The sequence below is a fragment of the Aptenodytes forsteri genome, unplaced genomic scaffold, assembly GCF_000699145.1.
Source record: "Aptenodytes forsteri isolate BGI_AS27 unplaced genomic scaffold, ASM69914v1 Scaffold264, whole genome shotgun sequence".
Taxonomy (NCBI): Eukaryota; Metazoa; Chordata; class Aves; order Sphenisciformes; family Spheniscidae; genus Aptenodytes; species Aptenodytes forsteri.
The window spans coordinates 2,684,795-2,702,020 of record NW_008795936.1 but is presented as its reverse complement, the minus strand read 5'-3'; positions in this window follow the sequence as shown (position 1 = coordinate 2,702,020).

The following is a 17,226-nucleotide window of genomic DNA, read 5'->3' as shown; positions in this document are numbered from 1 at the left end:
CCCGCCTGTGTTGGCTTTGCTCTAATTACCGCCGCGTTGGGAGGCCGGGGGGCAGGGTTCAGAGCCACCGTGGTTGTTATCTAATTGAACATTCAAAGTACATATGAGGTAATTTCTTTCTCTTTTTGTAAGTGTTACGCTTAGAGAGAAAGCCCGGTTACAATAAAAGCCTTTCCACGCTATTTTTCCCTTCCTGAGAAGTCGGTGTGGTGGGGAAAGGGGCAAAACCCCAGCATTCTCCTGAGGAAAATCCTTGCTGCGCCTCACAGCCGAGGCTGAGGTAACACTTCCAACTGCCACAGTCCCAGCTCGGGGGCCTGACCCAAACGCACTGCAGCCGGTTGGCATGTCCACACCAAGGCAGCACCCAGTGTTTTCGGTGCCAATGGTGAATGCTTGATGTGCTTTCTCACAGGAGCTTTCGACAGATCTTGGCTCAGATGCAATAGCATCATCCTTTTTTCTTCGAGCATCTCTTCATCAAAGCTGAACTGCTGGGTGCTGGTGACTGTGGTAGTGCCATTATTAGGCACCAGAGTTAACGGTCCATTAAGAAGCTGTGGTTGTGCACATCATGTGTGACATACACAGATATTATTAAATTTGCAAAGTTAAGCACACAAACACTAGGAAGCATTGGAATTCAGGCTGCCCATACACCCTTGAGCCTTTTCACCCAACAGAGCAGCTGACAGAGTAACAGGGAGTTATCCTTTATTTTCACTGGTACCAAAGGGGAATAACACACACATTTTGCCAGTGAGTTTCAGACATGCACTGACAAGAGTACCTTCATCACTACATACCCACGTTCCTTGTGCATCAAGAGCCTGCAAAGGCCCTATGTACCTGCAAGTTTTGCTTTCAAGCAAAATCTTAACTACAGCCTTAACTCTTGCTCCAGCTACACACGAGCGCAATACTGTTGTTAGAGGCAGTAAAGTAAAACCCAGGTTTTAATAGCTCAGCCGCTTCACATCAAATGACATTCTGCTTTGCAGTGGCAGAGCCACCCTATCCTGAGAGAGGGAGACAAACTCCACTTTTAAAAATACATTAAATTATTCATCCGCCAAAGACACTGAAGTTAATAGACAGCTATCTCCCCAGCACTACAAATTTTAGCCAATTAGTCATTACGCCACATCTGTGAAGTGGGTTAATTTAATTCTTCTCATTTTGCATAAGAAGGAGGAAGAAAGGTTAGGGGACTGGCCCAAGGCCACAAAGAGCACTCAGAGCTGAGCCTAGAAAGCAAACTTCTTGTTTCCCACGCCTACGTTTCAACAACTAGACTTGGCTTGCCTACATCAGAAAATAGACTGGCATAGCTATAGCTGTGTAATTATACCATAACAGTTTATGCCGGAATAAAGAATCTCCTTGCGGACATTCTCCTTCAGATGGAACGTGACTTCCCAAAAGCTTCCCAAATGAATTCACTCAACAGCACACACTTTGGGTTTTGCCTTTTTTGTCCCCCCCTCTTCATTTTAGGGGGTCAAAATTCCTGAGATGCGGGTCTCAGCAGCATTTTGAAGCCCTTGATCACTTTTACAGACCATTGAAAAGCAGGGACAAATGCAAAACATCATTGAAATGCTACAAGTCTTCTTGTCGAGATTTTATGGTGCTTTTCATCAAAATGTTGAAAACTGAAAGCTTCCAGCTGGCTCTCCTTACAGGTAATAATTTAATAGCTAACATCTCTTCTCCCAAAGCTGCTGGAACCTGCTTGAGCCATGGTAGCTGATGGGAAAAGCCAGACCCATCCTCTACAGTAATTATTTCTGATTTTTTAATCCTGCTGCTCCATAAGCTTTCAAAACCAAATGAAGCTGTGAAAACAAGGAGGAGTAAGGGTCAGGGAATAAAGTGAAAGGGTTTGCCTTTAAAAATAGTCTTGTTAACTCCAAGGACTGCAGAAATGAGCACATCTTCACTACAGCAACACAGGGGCGAATCACTGGTTTCGATGCAAAACTTAGCTTGGGGGCTGCAGCAAGAGCTCCACAGTGATTGACATCAATCACACACCTGCCCCCAAACGATACTCAGCAGAGCAGCTGCGATGATCTTCAGGACCAAGTGATGGTTTGGGGATCAGGACACCAGGGTTCACATACAACCACGGTCAGAGGTCCTCCACATAATTTCAACCAAGTCATTATTTCCCTGCGTTTCAGTTCTCCATTTCTAAAAATGCAGTGAATAATCCAATGAGAGTTTTTCTTCTGCCCAGCAATGCCCCAAGACCAATTCTCAGCTTTGCCAGGGACTTCTGCCACATTATAGAGGTCACTTCAGCACACCTCTGAAAGACCCGTCCCTGGAGCTCCTGTGAGCCCAGTGGGCAGCCCTTTTCCCTTCCACTTCCATTGATGAGACCTAAGCAGCCTTCACACAGCCCTGCCTGCCCCGGGACAGCGTCCTGCCACACAAGCCCAGCTGCCCCAGGGATCACACGCTGTGCTGACAGCCACCTACTTTGAGATCTGTGATGTCCCTCCAGGCATTTGCTCAGTCTCCATGGGCCTCAGTTCTCCTCCTGTGTGCTGGAGATAATAGAGCTCCCCCATCTCACAAGGACCCTGGGAGGAGAATGTAATTCCTTGTCACTTATGAGTAACGTGCTTTGATAGGTCAGTGATGGGCTCAGCCTGTTTTCAGCAAAATATTCAAACATTTAACCCATATATATGTGTGTGTATGCACACACATGTATGTGAGAATTATTATTCAAAACAACCATAATGCTTTTATGTAAATTCTGGTTTGAATTATCTAACCCTCCTTTTTTATATGCCTGTATAAGGTCAAGGTATTCTAGGCGTTCACTCCCAAAAAGCTCGTATTAGGTATTCACATAATAGTTCAACGCAGCAAAAGCTCCAGATTTATTTATACTTAGCAATTAAAAAAAGACACACCTAACACACTGATGCCTTGGACAGCTATGAACACCACAGAGCGGCAGACCCTTTGCATCAGCTTTCTTGCCTTTAGACTGAACCCTCTCTTCTCTGCTCACAGAAGGGCCACTTTGAAGACTAACTGGATCAAATCCCAGTATGCTTTGAAGAGGACAAATGTAGACCTTTCTTTTCTTAACTGTGCGTTGGGCAATCTAAAATATAAGCACTAATCTATTAATTATTCCATCTCCTCCTCCTTACTACAATAAAGCACTGTTTTATGCTTATATGCATCAATAAAGAGACCTATAAAGAAAATAATGAACATCCTTGAATATCTTCAGAGCATACCCTGTTAATTTTAAAAGGGACACAACATACTGTACCCCTTGTATTTCACCAAGATAAAGCCTATAGATTAATTCCTATTAAAACAGTTGGTATTTTCAGGACATGCAGATGTAATTTATGGAGAGGCACAATACTCATAATAGCTCAAAGGCCACAGAAACTGTAGATCTGTGTCTGTTACTGTAGTTGTACAGGCATTCATTGTACAGAGAGCAGTTGAAAAGGCAGAGTATGTAATCTGAATACTAAATTTGTGAATAGTTTCTCACTTGGGCTGGTTAGGCTTTTCAAGAGCAGCGGACGCTTTGTGGGGGACTTTGTAAAACATTCTGCTAATATATCACATGGTTGCTGTATTTTCTTCTCTTATCTTTACTGTTAGAGCTTTATTCATGAAGGCACAATATTTGATTCTTAAAAGGGCACCAGCTCCTGCTCTATACTCTCCACCTGAATTCAGTGTGCTCTGTATGAGACATTTTCACAACAAATACTTCTTCTTCTATAAAGTGGACAACTTTAGGTGTATATAACCCAAAAGTATACAAGAAACAAAGATCCCTTCCCTCACCCCCATGTATTCCAATTGCTATATCCAAGTTACTTGGAAAATAGTATTATATTTTCTGTTTTATTATCAATAATAAAAGTGTACAGGTTTTCTCTTTTATTATGGAGATATAAATGTATATGGATATATCACTTATGAGGAAGGGCAATTCTAAAGTGTCCTAACAAATTTAATTATGACAAGAGCTACTAACAGAGAAGCCTTGAGCCTGGGATCATTTTTATTCTTTGCTTGTACAGCACCTAGCACAGTGAGGATTTATGCATGACCTGGCTTCCCACTTCATACTTCAACAAAAATAAGAATTGACTGTTGCTTTGCTTATGGCTGGAAATCACAGTACCAACAGAATTACATACATCCAATACTGGACAGTGAACAGCACAAAATTATGAAGTTCATGAAGCAGCTGACACAAAAGTGTGCTAGATTTATTTAAGTTACTGGAGTTGGTGGGGCATTTAGGCAGATAAACAGTTGTTACTTGAGCTGAAATCTGGTAAAATTATAGGTGTCAATTATGTTGAGTATTGCAAAGTACCAGGGAACATTCAGTGACAAACAATCAGACTCATGGCTTTGCAACATCTGAAAATTTGGTGGGAATAGAGTTCTTCCGTTTCTTTATGACAGGATTAACATAAAGGTTGAATCTCAAAAGGTCAAAAGTTTCCACTTGGGTTTGAAGGGGCTTCTACAACAACACAGAAGACTTGCATAAGCACCTTTCCTGAGGCTACCAAATGAAGCTGCAAACATCATGGGAGCAGGTCTTGTAAGGCTTCTGACGCTTAGCTTCTAGGTTCAACCTGATACACTACAGCTATATTCATAGTTCTCACCTTCAGTGAAAGATAGAATAGGTAAGGTCACCCTATGCATACATTTCTGAACTTGAAAAGAGTTTCCACTGCAGCTCTTTAAAGCTTGGCAAAGAATTGAGATGTAAGGATATTTTCTCTCTGAACCCAACCTACCTGTCAGTGTGCAGCATGGGCCAGTGGCTCCCTAGGGGCCAGGAGCCACAGCGGTGCCCCAGGGCAGCATGGCAGGAACTTCATCAGCCAGGGTCCATCCCACAATCCCCAGCAAGGGAGTAGGGCAGGCCAGAGATGATAGCCAGGTCTAACCAAGAGCCCTGATCTTCAGGCAAGTCTGCAGTGATGAGGCAGGTCTGAGGTCAAGCCAAGAAGTCAATCTGCAGGTCAAGATCAGCAAGGTCCATGGCTAGGCAGGGGCACAACTACGGCCAAGCAGGAGACCAACACTCCTCCAATATAGCCCAAACAGAGACCAAAGTATAGAGCTGAGCTTAAACGGGCTCCTGGCCCAATGGCAGGAGTGTGGGTGGAGGCCCCAGCTGAGGCTGATCAGGGTCATTAAGGTCTGTTAGTGCCTTCAGGGTCCTCACACTGCCAACCCAGCTTCAACTCTGAACAACTATGGATAGGAGTTTTCAAACAAGAAAACAAATAGCTGACCTTATCATGAAGTTAGTCTAATTGACCACGCATGCTTTTGCTCAGCAGGAGCTGTTAGGAATCCCACTCCTCCTTTGCTGAAGAGTGATGCTGTGCATGCAGGAGATACTGGCATGTTTTAAGATCACGTCTCACCTTACCTTGCAGATCTCCCTGGAAGTTAAACAGTCCGTTTTTCCTCATTCTACCTGGGTGGTTGCATGATTTCCCTCAGGGTCCCAGGGCCTTTCTTCAAAACACCTGAAGTATGTCCTGTTTATTCATTTCACTCATTCACCACATTTTCTAAAACACCACCAGCCCTGTTCAGCGTGCGTAGCTACAAAAAAGTCAGCACGGATTTACTGGCATGTACTTTTCCCTCATTAGTCCTTGTCCCTATTCCTTCACCGCTTTTCCAGCGTCATGCTGGTGGCTTGTAGGGAGCCAGGGAGAGGCAGCGGTGCTGGGTCGAAAACTAGTTGCTGTGGTGGTCAGGGACTAAACAGCGAAAGCATCTTTCAGGCTGACAGCAGCTCCTGCAGGTGTGTGGCTCTGCAACATGACCTGATCCAGGGAACAGGCATGGCTGTCACAGGCCAGGGGAGCAGGGCAGGGATTAGTTAGTCCCCTGTGCGCTGCTCAGCGCAATGCATGTACTCAGTGCAAGCAGTTCAGCATCAAGTACCACCTCTGCAGTGAGTGCTGGTTTGAAAGCTGCCATGCAAACCAGTCTTTTGATCATTGCAGAAATGGTATGTCGTCAGAGTCTCATGAGTAATGAAGTCAGAACATAAAATCGTCTGAGAAAACAAAAACACCCAGCCTTCCACCTCCAGAAGAGGCACAGCTAAGCCAAAGGCTGACACTCTGTCACCTCAGAGGTGAAGGACAGCCTGGGGACTAAGCCTAAGTCTGGATTGTGGATGACTCGCTTTCAATGCCTTGCTTTGGAGGAGGATATTCATTTCCCCCTCCCATTTACAAGGGGTGTTTTGCTATAGGCACCTTGTTTAGCCTCCTATTCCTCGGCTGCTTCTGGAGTCCATGGAAAAGACAGATGCGTCCAGATTGCACCTCCAAGCACCAAAATTAGATTCCTGCTTGCAGTCACTTTCCAGAGCAACATTTCTTTCTCTGGTGACTACAGAGGGAGGCTGGAGATATCAGCTGGCTAAACTGGTTACTTACAGTGGGTGAATATCCCCGTTCATACTTCCATTCTTCACGTAGAAAATAAAGCTGATAGTATTTCTTCTCCTCTGTCAACTGTGTTGAGAATCGTGAAAACTTCAGCAAGAGGGGCAGAGACTTGGATACAGCTGTGATGGAGGCCATGCGAGCGTGCAAGAGAGAGCCGTTTAAAAAATAGGGGGTTTGTATGCCTCTTTTGTGCCTGTAAGCAAAGCGTCATCATAGAAGTGTCCTGGGGTTTGATTGTGAAAATACAGTCACCTTAAAATAACCAGCCGCATAATCAGTTTTAAAGTGGAGCCAGGTTAACTTTGATTAACCACAAGCAACAATTTAGATCATAAAACATTAGCATCTTTTTATGCTCCTCTCGGTGTTACATGAAACAACGTTTGACCACAGCCTTTTAAAGCTGCATGTTAATTTTATTGCAAAGCATTCCTCTGTCTCGCTCCAGCAGCAGAGCTGATGGAGTGCTCCACAGCCTTTTTTTAGGAGACTGATTCGTTTAGTGGTAGAGGATTTCTTCATTTTTCAAAGTTGTATTTATTATTCTTATTTTACTCCAGGAAAGGAATAACATTTCTCTACATCCAGACATTACCCACACATAACTGTGCAAGCGAAGAAAACATAACTTCATTCTTGTGGTTTGAAAATGCCTCCTTTTTCCTGTTTGTTTGTTTGTTTTTAAGAGGGAGGCGTTTCTGTTTTTTAGTTCTCCTTTGAGGATTTAAATCAATGAAGACATCATTTGGTCTCTAAATTAAAGAGAGAATCTTATGCTCCCGGCTCCTACCAATACACTGTCATTTTTTTCTGAGATCTGGAAGAACAAATGTTATTTTCTGTTTATTAGCAACATGAGGGATTCTTCTAATTAAGATTTTGAGTGGTGGAACGATGGCTAAAGAAGATGTCATTTTATCAGGTATCTTTTCTTCACTGCACAGGCCTGAGCTTATACCACTAATATCAACAGAAATTCTCCTACTGACTTCAGCTAAAAAGACCCCATCTAAAATCTACAGAAGTAAAAAATAAAGATTCAAATTTTACAGCATTATGAATGAGAACACAAATAGAAAAACCTTTGCAGATATTATTATCATCTTTGTCTTAAAAATTCTTCTCTGAATTGCTTTTGCCAGTTTATTGCGTCCATACACTGCTAGAGTGTTCTTCTCATAACAAAATGTTCCTCAGGCAAAACACTCACAGAGTTTATCATGAAGCCCTACAGAAGTACCAGGTCTCAGCTTACTCATTGCATTAGAAAGGCAAATGCTTTTCATAGTGGCTTGCTGCTGGTTTGACTTTGTTGGGATGGTTTTTAATTCAACAAGGTTATAATTCTACATCCGGCTCTGAAGTTTGGTTAAAAATAGCTGTTGAAAAGGATCCTTAAAATCTGAACATATTTTCCATGGAAATTGTATCCAAAGTAGCTATAGGTCTTTAGCGTTGACTTGACCTTTAATGATTTCTACACTATATTGAGTTGGCTGACAACAAAATTACGACCCTCCAGCGAGGTTATCCTAGATGGCTCATGCAAGACTTTTGCACATTTGCACATATGACCCCTTGAAATAAAGTATTTGCCTGGCTGTAGATGGTGGCTTCTTCTTTTGTAAGACAAAAGAGCTCTGTTGAAAACCCTCACTTAGTTGTCATCGCCCTAAAATCAGAGATACTGGAAGAGGGAAATCTAAAACAACGACTTCTGTGAGAATTATTATCTGTGACTGCTCTTAAAGTAGACAGAGCTATGAAAAAAACAAAACGCCAAACTGTGGGGCTGACCTCATATTTCTCCACAGGAATGTTTTTTTCCACTGCCTCCTTTAAGAGGTAGTTTCTTACTTTAGATAAGGGAAGCTCCATCAGCTGCTTCATAGAGCAAAACTGACACCCACTGGCCACCCCCAGTACTTGAAACATTTTGAGCTATTGAGCAATCCTTGCTTCAGGGCAGAGCAGGAGAAACGAGAGGTGGATCAACCTTCTAGCCCATCTCAGCCCTTCTTCCTTACAGCGCACGACCTCAGCCTTGTCAGTGGTAGCCCCAAAACCCCACTGCCACGAAGTGGGAGGATGCATGACGTAACGCTCAGGCTCCCTTTCGCTCCTTAGGGAATCAGTCGTATAAACTCCTTTTACATGACCAGTGACAGGGCTCCTATCCCTTTCTGTAGGAAGATGGACCGGCTTTACTGACCATTTTCCTCTGAAATTCAGGATGACATTTCATTTGATCAGTCTCGGGCTTGCTGTGCCCACGGTCCACCACGCTTCCCTGCATCAGCTATTTGCAAGCAGCCATCCATGTGCTGGTTGCCACTCCGCCAGACTTACTCAATTCTGCTCTGGCAGAGGTCCATCTCTTCTGCGTCCCAAATTTCTCTGCAGTATCCTCGTTCCTTGTCACGCTGTCACTTCCGATCACCGGAGCTTTATTATCAAGGCTCCCAAAGATAATGTTTCCTACCAAGTACTGTCGCCTGTGTGTTGTGTGAAGAAGTGTCCCTTTCTGCCTCCCTGTCACAGCACAGGCCAGAATTACATTGGCATTTATACATTTATTTTTCAATCACATTGCATGCTCATATCTGATTTGCTATCCACTTAGGCACTTCCAACATGATTGCCTTGTAAGTAGCTCCTTCCTACCAAATATCTTTGTTTTAGATTATATTTATCTCCTCATGGAGAACTTCAATCTTCCCTGAGATTCAATCTAATTCTCTTATTTCCTCCACATGTCATATATCATCATGTGCTACTCTCTGGTATTATTCCTTGCTCTTGTCTGGTCTTTGAAACCCTTCTCCACTCTCTTATATGTTACCGATTTCATATAGTACATTATATTCTACATGGAACATGTCACTTTGCTGAAGGGTGCATTATTATACTTTATGTAACCAGCATGCCCTTTTATGCCTGCGTGATCAGTTTGCACTTTAGCTATTTTAAACGTCCCAGTAGTACATTATTCAAAATTTAAAGCATGGTATCTCTAAAGCGCTGTCCTGTTTCTTATCACAGTTTCCAGGCAGTGTAGAGTAACTTATGTCGTTAAACAGGGAAGAAATGTTTTTTAACACTGAGCAGCTTCATCCATGCACGCTCTCCCTGCCTGTGCCACTGCCTGAGCTGGCTCAGCCTCAAGGGAAAAAGGAAACCGGGGAAAACTGTGCTCTTCCTTTCTGAACACTCATACATTCAGATTGTCTCACAAGGGTTTTCAAGAATAGGCAAGCTACTCTAACATTTTAAATAATTATTTTTTGGAGACCCCTCACAGAAATGAATACTCTGACTTCATTTTACAGTTCTCCTTTTAGCTTTTAACTTCTCCAGGTGAGCAAAACATCACGATGCATTGCTTTAGAGGAACTTGATGAAGTTACAAGATTATTTGATGATGTTTAATTAATAAGCTGAAGGCAACATGTGACAGCAGCCTCTCTAAGAGGAATAGAGGCCACAGTGTTGCTCTGTAATTCCTTAATATTATATGTACCCACTTCAGCCTTAGCAAATTCCTCTCACCCACAGACTGACTTCAGGACCGGCTTCACCGAGGCTGGGGGATGCTTAGGGGACGCAAGCACAAATACCTCTGACAGTCCTGTCAGGGGAAACTGGCCAAAGATTTTAGGGCCACTCATTGCCACATACCCAGCATCAATATTACAAGGGAGGAAGATCCCACCTTGACTTCCCAAGTCCAGGGTCCAACTGCTTTGACTTAGCTCAGTTGTTAGTCCAGCCCCAGCTCCGAAGTGTTAGCCTTTCACAGGGGTCCGTGAGTGACAAGTTGTGGGTCTGGGTTAACAAGACAAAACTACTTGGCCCACAGCTGTACGATGTTATTTGTGAGCATGCAGAGATGCCCCGTCTGCCCACGCGTTTGGGAGCAGTGGGGAAGGAGCTGGAGGGAAAGTCCCATCTGAGCATACACATACTGGGAAGGGTCACCAGCTTCAGCAGGGTTATTACAGAAAGCGCCAACCAGGAACCTGTCCCTCACAGTACAAATATTCTTTATTGCATCTCACTTTGGTTTCTAGACTTGCCTGAATTACAGTTTCTCCCAAACTACAATGTGCAGCCTCATGGCCAGAGGATGAAGTGGTTACTTGGAGAATGTGGAGCCTGTTCATCCCCAGATGTCACCATTTCCCAGAGGCGGTGGCCACTGGTAGGATGGAGGGGACGCCCTGCAGCCTCACTGCAGGGGACTGGGCTCCCTGAGCTCCCTCTGCAGAGAGTGGGTCATGCTCAACACTGAACTGAAGCAGCAGATACGTCTCCCCTGCTTTCCTTCTGCAGTGATAATACTATTAAAATAATACTAAGCTGACGGCTACACATCATTTATTGATTTTCCTTGCTTAAAGCTTAGCCATGATTTCAGGCATGCAAAAATCCTTTACATCAGAATGATTTGTCAGTAAATTGCTTTTTACGTTAAAAAGGGAGGAAAAAAAGACATTCAATGAAGAGTCCTGGTATTTTCAGGCTATGCCTTAGGTAATCATGGGGTTGTGAGAATACGGGTAAGTCCCCACCTCGATTCATGTCCACACAAACGATATGCTTTCTCTGCTGTCTTCCGTTTGAATATTCTTTTACTTATTCAGACTAGATTTGTCTCTATATGGTGGGATTCCTGGAGGAGAGCATTGTTTACGTAGATGAACCTTGCGTTGTTTAGCTTTCAAATTTCATTTTTCAAAGCAATTTCTGAAAAAGGACCCACCCCATCACGCTCCTGAGTATTTGCTTATTCAAGGTCTGCAAAGAGGGATAATTTGCTCCAGCTGTCAGCATGGGGGCACAAGAAGAGGCTGTATGTTTGCAGAGGCACAGAACCCATTTTGGTCATGCAATTTTTTGGACATGTTTGAACACCAAGTCACTGTGCTCTCCCATGCTATCAGGTCATCGTTCTGAAAGCCCAGTCCTGTTTGGATGCGAGTTATAGTGGGGTGTCTCTGCTTTGCAAATTCCCAAGTCCATATTAAGCGTATGGTGTTGATGTACAACCCTCATCTTATTAACGTTTGACTCTAAAACTAGATGTAACATGCGCTCTACTGCATCCTAGTGAGACCTCTTCACTGTGCCATAAACTGTGAGGTTAGTATCTTACTACCCATGTTTCTGTCTTCTCATATTAATACTGAGCGATATATCTGCAGCAACGGTAGTCTTTCCTACATAGCAACAAATGATTTGAGGACACTTCTGAAACACATGCAGGAGCCCTTTGCAAACTGACACTGACACGTCTGAAGGTTTGGATGGTGAGAAATCCCTCAGAGAGAGACAACGTGGAGACCCTTCGAAGTCATCTATGAATATATTTCACTGGGATCATACATGGATGGAAACTGTACCCAGCAAGTTTGTGCTGCTGGCTAAAGACTAATCACATACCCCATACGTTACTGTATGTTTATATATGCTTACTTGTTGGCTGAGGGTTTGGTATAAAATGAGAAGAACTTCAAGACACTGAAACCCTGAAAAAAGTCAAGGGCTAACAGCCCTTCTGACTTCCCATACCTTCACCGAGATACCTCAAAATCTATAGAGAGATCCAGACATCCAGTCTAGACATGCAATCCAGACACTTTCTATAAGTGATGTGAATTCAGGGAGGAAATCCCAAGAGCCAGTTTTAACAGTGTTTTCAACGCAAACTCGTTTATAGACTCACAATCAGTATTTCCATGATTTTACCAGCTATGTTTCTGTTGTGAGACAACTGCTTGTTTTTTACTTCGATAACTAAGAACTGCAGATGCGGTTGTTTTTTTTTTTTTCCTGGCCTTTCAGCCTTCCTTTCAGCAGCATGAAACGTGTAGACTTTTTCCTTTCAATTTTCAGGTTTAGGTCTCAATCCAACAAAGCACTTAAACCAATATCTTCATTTGAAGTTAGCCCTTTTTTTTCATCAGGAGGATGGAATTAGATGAGTTCCAGAGGTGTCCCTTCCAACCTGAATTACCCCCCCACACACACACATTAATAGTAACAGTACTTAATATTTTGTGTAAGAGCCTCCAATGGTCATCACAGAACAAAAAGGCTCAAAAATGTTATAATCCACATATACATGAAGCAAGGACAGAGGAAGAAAGGGCAACATAAAGTGCAGAAAAAGAGTTGGTTTCCAGTGGTCTAATAATTCTTTTCAGTATCATGGATACAGGGAAAGGTTTCAAGGGAAATTGTGTACTCATCCCAATTTTTTGCCCTTCATGCATATTTAAAACCCGTAGCCAATTTCCAGTCTTTCAGTGACTCTTCTGTTTTGGGTTTTTTAATATTATTTTTAAAGGTATTTGAAAAATAAATACACTGATCAAAGGGTTTTCTGGAATTGTAGCTTGCTTTCTACCTTTTCATAAATAATGGAAATACACAGCCGGGGCGTAGTAAGCGTGTGGCTGTACTATTTATTGCTTTCCTCTGGGGAGCCATTTATCTTACAACTACTACAGTTTACTTTCAGAAATGTGTCTGTAACACTTACTTGCAAATGCATATTTTGAAAGTTGGCTCTGATAATTTATGCACTCACAGTGAAAACCCCCAGCCGAGGCGTAGTAAGCGTGTGGCTGTACTATTTATTGCTTTCCTCTGGGGAGCCATTTATCTTACAACTACTACAGTTTACTTTCAGAAATGTGTCTGATTGTAACACTTGCAAATGCATATTTTGAAAGTTGGCTCTGATAATTTATGCACTCACACTTCCAGATCACACGTTATTTTTAAAGCTTCCCTTTTCGCAATGATGTTCTCCATTTTCACTAAAACAAAGCGGGGGGGAAGCCCACCTGTGATATACCTTAAGGGAAACCTATGTAGTTGAAGAATAAAATTTCTATCACATTGCTCTCAATATCACATTAGTCCTTTTGGGCCACAACCTACACCATCCATAGTAAGATCAAAAAAATAGGGAAAGCTAGAATTTAGTACAAATTACTATGAATTTGTCAAGATCATTAGTTCAGAATAGGAGAAATAGAAAAAAAAATAGCTATGCAAGTTTATTGTACCTGAAGACCTGCCCTTTACAATTTACCTCAACAGACAGAAAAACGTGCAATTTGGTGGAATGTTCTCCACCAAACCCCCCAGCTGCTGGGTTTTTTCCCTCCATTTTCATTTCTGCCAGTCAAACTTGAAAAATGTCCACCCCAAACTTAAGTTTTCTACTTTTGGAAACATATTTCTTGATTTGGGGGTCTTCAGTTTTCTAAGGAAAAAAACAGCACAGTGAATGGAAATTATTTCACTGTTGATATTTTTTTAGTTAAAATTCAAATTTTCTGTTAAAAAAAAATTGATTAAAAATTTTCAGCTAGTTTTAATCTTTATTCTTGCTGTTAGTCCATAGCTGCAGGCATGGCAACAGACTGAAGAGAGGACAGAAACAAGGAGAAGTCCCCAGCAAAACCTCTGTGAAAGGAAAACACATGGAGAATAACTAAGGAATAATATTTTCTGCCTTATTCTGATCAAGTTTCCAATATTCAATGATTTCTTGCCACCATATTTAACAAATGAAACCAAGGCCACAGTCACAAACATCAGGGTGTTCCAGATCATTTTTTTTCTCTGCCCACACACAAACTGAGGTTCACGTTGCTGAGTGTGAGTAGTTCCCATCAACCAGCCCTTACACAAAAGGAACTATAATATTTCTGGCCATTTTCATGTTTGCCAGTAAGAAAACCAAAGTGATATATAATCTCCTACCCCTATGTATGTCTATTTGTTTTAGGGCGCTATAAGCCAATTTTGGCATGGCAAAGGCCATGTTATCATATTTTGATAACAGGCCAGGTTATCATATTTTGTCTAATATCAGCTACTTCTCAATAAGGGAATACACCTCGTCATTTACAACAGGCTGGCTACCCAAAATTAATGAAAGATATTTTTAGGCGTGCGTTTTTGATGGATCGAGAGCAAATGATAAAACATTGCACCGCAGAAGTTGCCTGTGCACAGTTGCACGGTATCTCTTTGAACCCTTCCAGAGCAAAACACGCTCTGCATCTTTCCACTAATTTAGCTCCTAGTGCACTCCAGATCTGTCAGTGTACAGCATCCAATCCTTCCCAAACTCTTCACCATCCTCACAACATATCCTGGTGAAAGTCCCACGCAAGAGGAAAGCAGGGTCACAAGTGCCTCTCGCAAAACCAGAACTAGGCAGCGCGTGGGCTGCTTGCTGTCTTCTCCAGCCTGAAAACTTTCCCCGGCAAAAGGCTTTAGAGCAAGAAAGAGGGGATTAATTTACAAAACAACCCCCAAAACTTTCCACTACACTTCAACTTTCTTTTTTCTGTGGTAAAAGGCAGATGAGTTTGATGTTTATTATCAGTTTTTCCTATTGTCATTGCGCAGAGTTAATGTAACTGCCATGCTATAGTAATATACATCTGCTCTTTGAAATGCACCGGTGAATGTCAGTTAGACAGTATTTATGCTTTTCCTGGTGTCAGAGTAATTAACAGCCCCTTCGTTTTAAGTACGCGATGAAACAATACATTAGAAGTCCCCGCAGAACATACCAGAAAGGGTTTAAACGGTAGGAAAAAAACAAAAAAATCATAAAGCTCAGGGCTGTGTTTCAGCACATCACTTTGGGTATGGTAAAGTTTAAACCCAGGGCAAAATCCCACTAATGGGAATTAAGCAAGAGCACCCGGGCTACATGCCAGCTTGGAGACGAGGATGGAGGAGCATCGTTTCCTGATGCTCTGGACTAGAGACACCTGAGCTACTTGGATTCCCTTTTGTTCTCCATTTGTCCACCCTAAAGCCTCTCTTTCTCTCTTTTTTTTATTCATAAAGCATTGAGTTTCATTAAATGTTTATGACCCTATTACAGGATACAGTTTTAGATTACTATAATAAAAGGGAGTTGATAAAACTTCATTATCTGTGGTGGCAGAGGAAGAATAAAATCTTATACCTTCAAGTTTGTCCATAACATTGGTTGTAATAATTTTTTTAAAAGCCAAAGCACACACACACACAAAAAACCAACCCTGAAAAGCCAAATCGACTGTTGTAACAAGTCACCACTGGAAATTGGTATATCAAGCACATCAGGAAAACTTTACTAAAGCCACAATTTCTTTGTCACTACATATGTTATTTCGGGGCAACACCTTTTTGTTCCCTGTGTTACTAGGGTGGGAAGTATACGATGGTTAACGTATAGAAGTATCACCTCAGCAAGGACAAATCTATACCTGAGTCCGGGTGTGGAGCTCAGAAATTCCTGTGATCTTTTCCTTTAAAAAATAAATGCTGGTACTTTAATCATTTATCAGAAGGAAGAGAATGTTTGTTTCAAAGGCGCAGAATGAGGGCTTTAAAATTAAACTCTGCTCATCATCAGCTTCTGAGTGAATGCAGGAATAATAAGGATTTTAAGATCTGCAGAGGTGTTTTAATTCCTGTATGTTCTGCAGGTAAAAAACCCCCCAAAACAAACAACTCCCTTTTCCTCCCTCTTACCAGCTGTGCAAGAAGGGACATTTCGATAAAATCCAGTTCTCAGTTTTGAGTTTTATAAAATAAGAAAAAAATATTACCAACACAAAAATGCCGTACTAACAGCCCCTGCAAAATATACACCTCTTCCCCTCCCACGGCATTTTAAGAGTCTAATTTTGTTTAGGGGATGAATTTGGCTGGGCCATCCATGCAGTAGTGATGCTTAATCACCTACTGCTGGACTCAGATACAGGCAGCCCTGAGAAGTACCGCACATCCCTGCCGTCAGGGGGAGGCCACAGAGGGGTCCGAGATACACAGCACAAAATGCCTGTGGTGTTTGGGCTCTGGCACCCCTGAGGTGGGGGTCAAGCGCTGCAGCATCAAAAGGGCACAACCGAGGGCAGGCAGGGAGAAGGAGGGAATCGTGCTGTCAGGGTTGGGGAAAGGTTTCTGTGGGGGAACCTGTTGTCCAGGCTCCTGCAGAAGGTCTGCCCAAGACCAGTCTCAGAGGAGCATATTGGACACGGCATGAAAAACTGGTCTCAATGGGTCCTTCAAAAGCGGAGGGCTGGGTGAGCTACCAGTTACCCCTGAGCTCAGGGGCAACCAGCCTGACTGCAAAGGGTTGAAAAGAAACAGGAGGCTTCCCCAGCTGCCCTGCTCTGGTTACACCACCCTCTGATCACCCCCTCCGAGCCTCCATGTATTACTTGTGCTTCCTTCATTTCTCACTCTTTCCCCCAAAAAAGTTTTCTCTGCATGGAAGAGCCACCTCCATTTGAGGGCAGTGCCAGCTGTGGGCTCCAGATGTGCTGATGGAGAGCAGACACTCACCTGCTTCCAGTCATGAAAACTGAGGGTGCTGCTTGTTCTGACTGTGGTTACCCCTCTGTCAAACATGGCCAAAATGCTGCCAGGGGCACCCAGGGGGTTGGGGGCTGGTGGAGAGAGGGAAAGGGAGACGCCATGCAGTTGGAGTGTCCCCTGGCCCCCAGCACGGTGCACGGGCATCTTCCCATGGGCAGAGGAAGGAAGCTAACCAACCAAAGAGAGGCAGGTGTGCAGTGGGAAGGGCAAGGAGATGAGAGATACGGGGCAGGATGAGGCACTGGATGGGAAAAGCTGTATTTAAGGAGCCATTTTTGTATCTGAGACAGGCAGAAGGAGCACACAGCCCCTTCCTTACTCA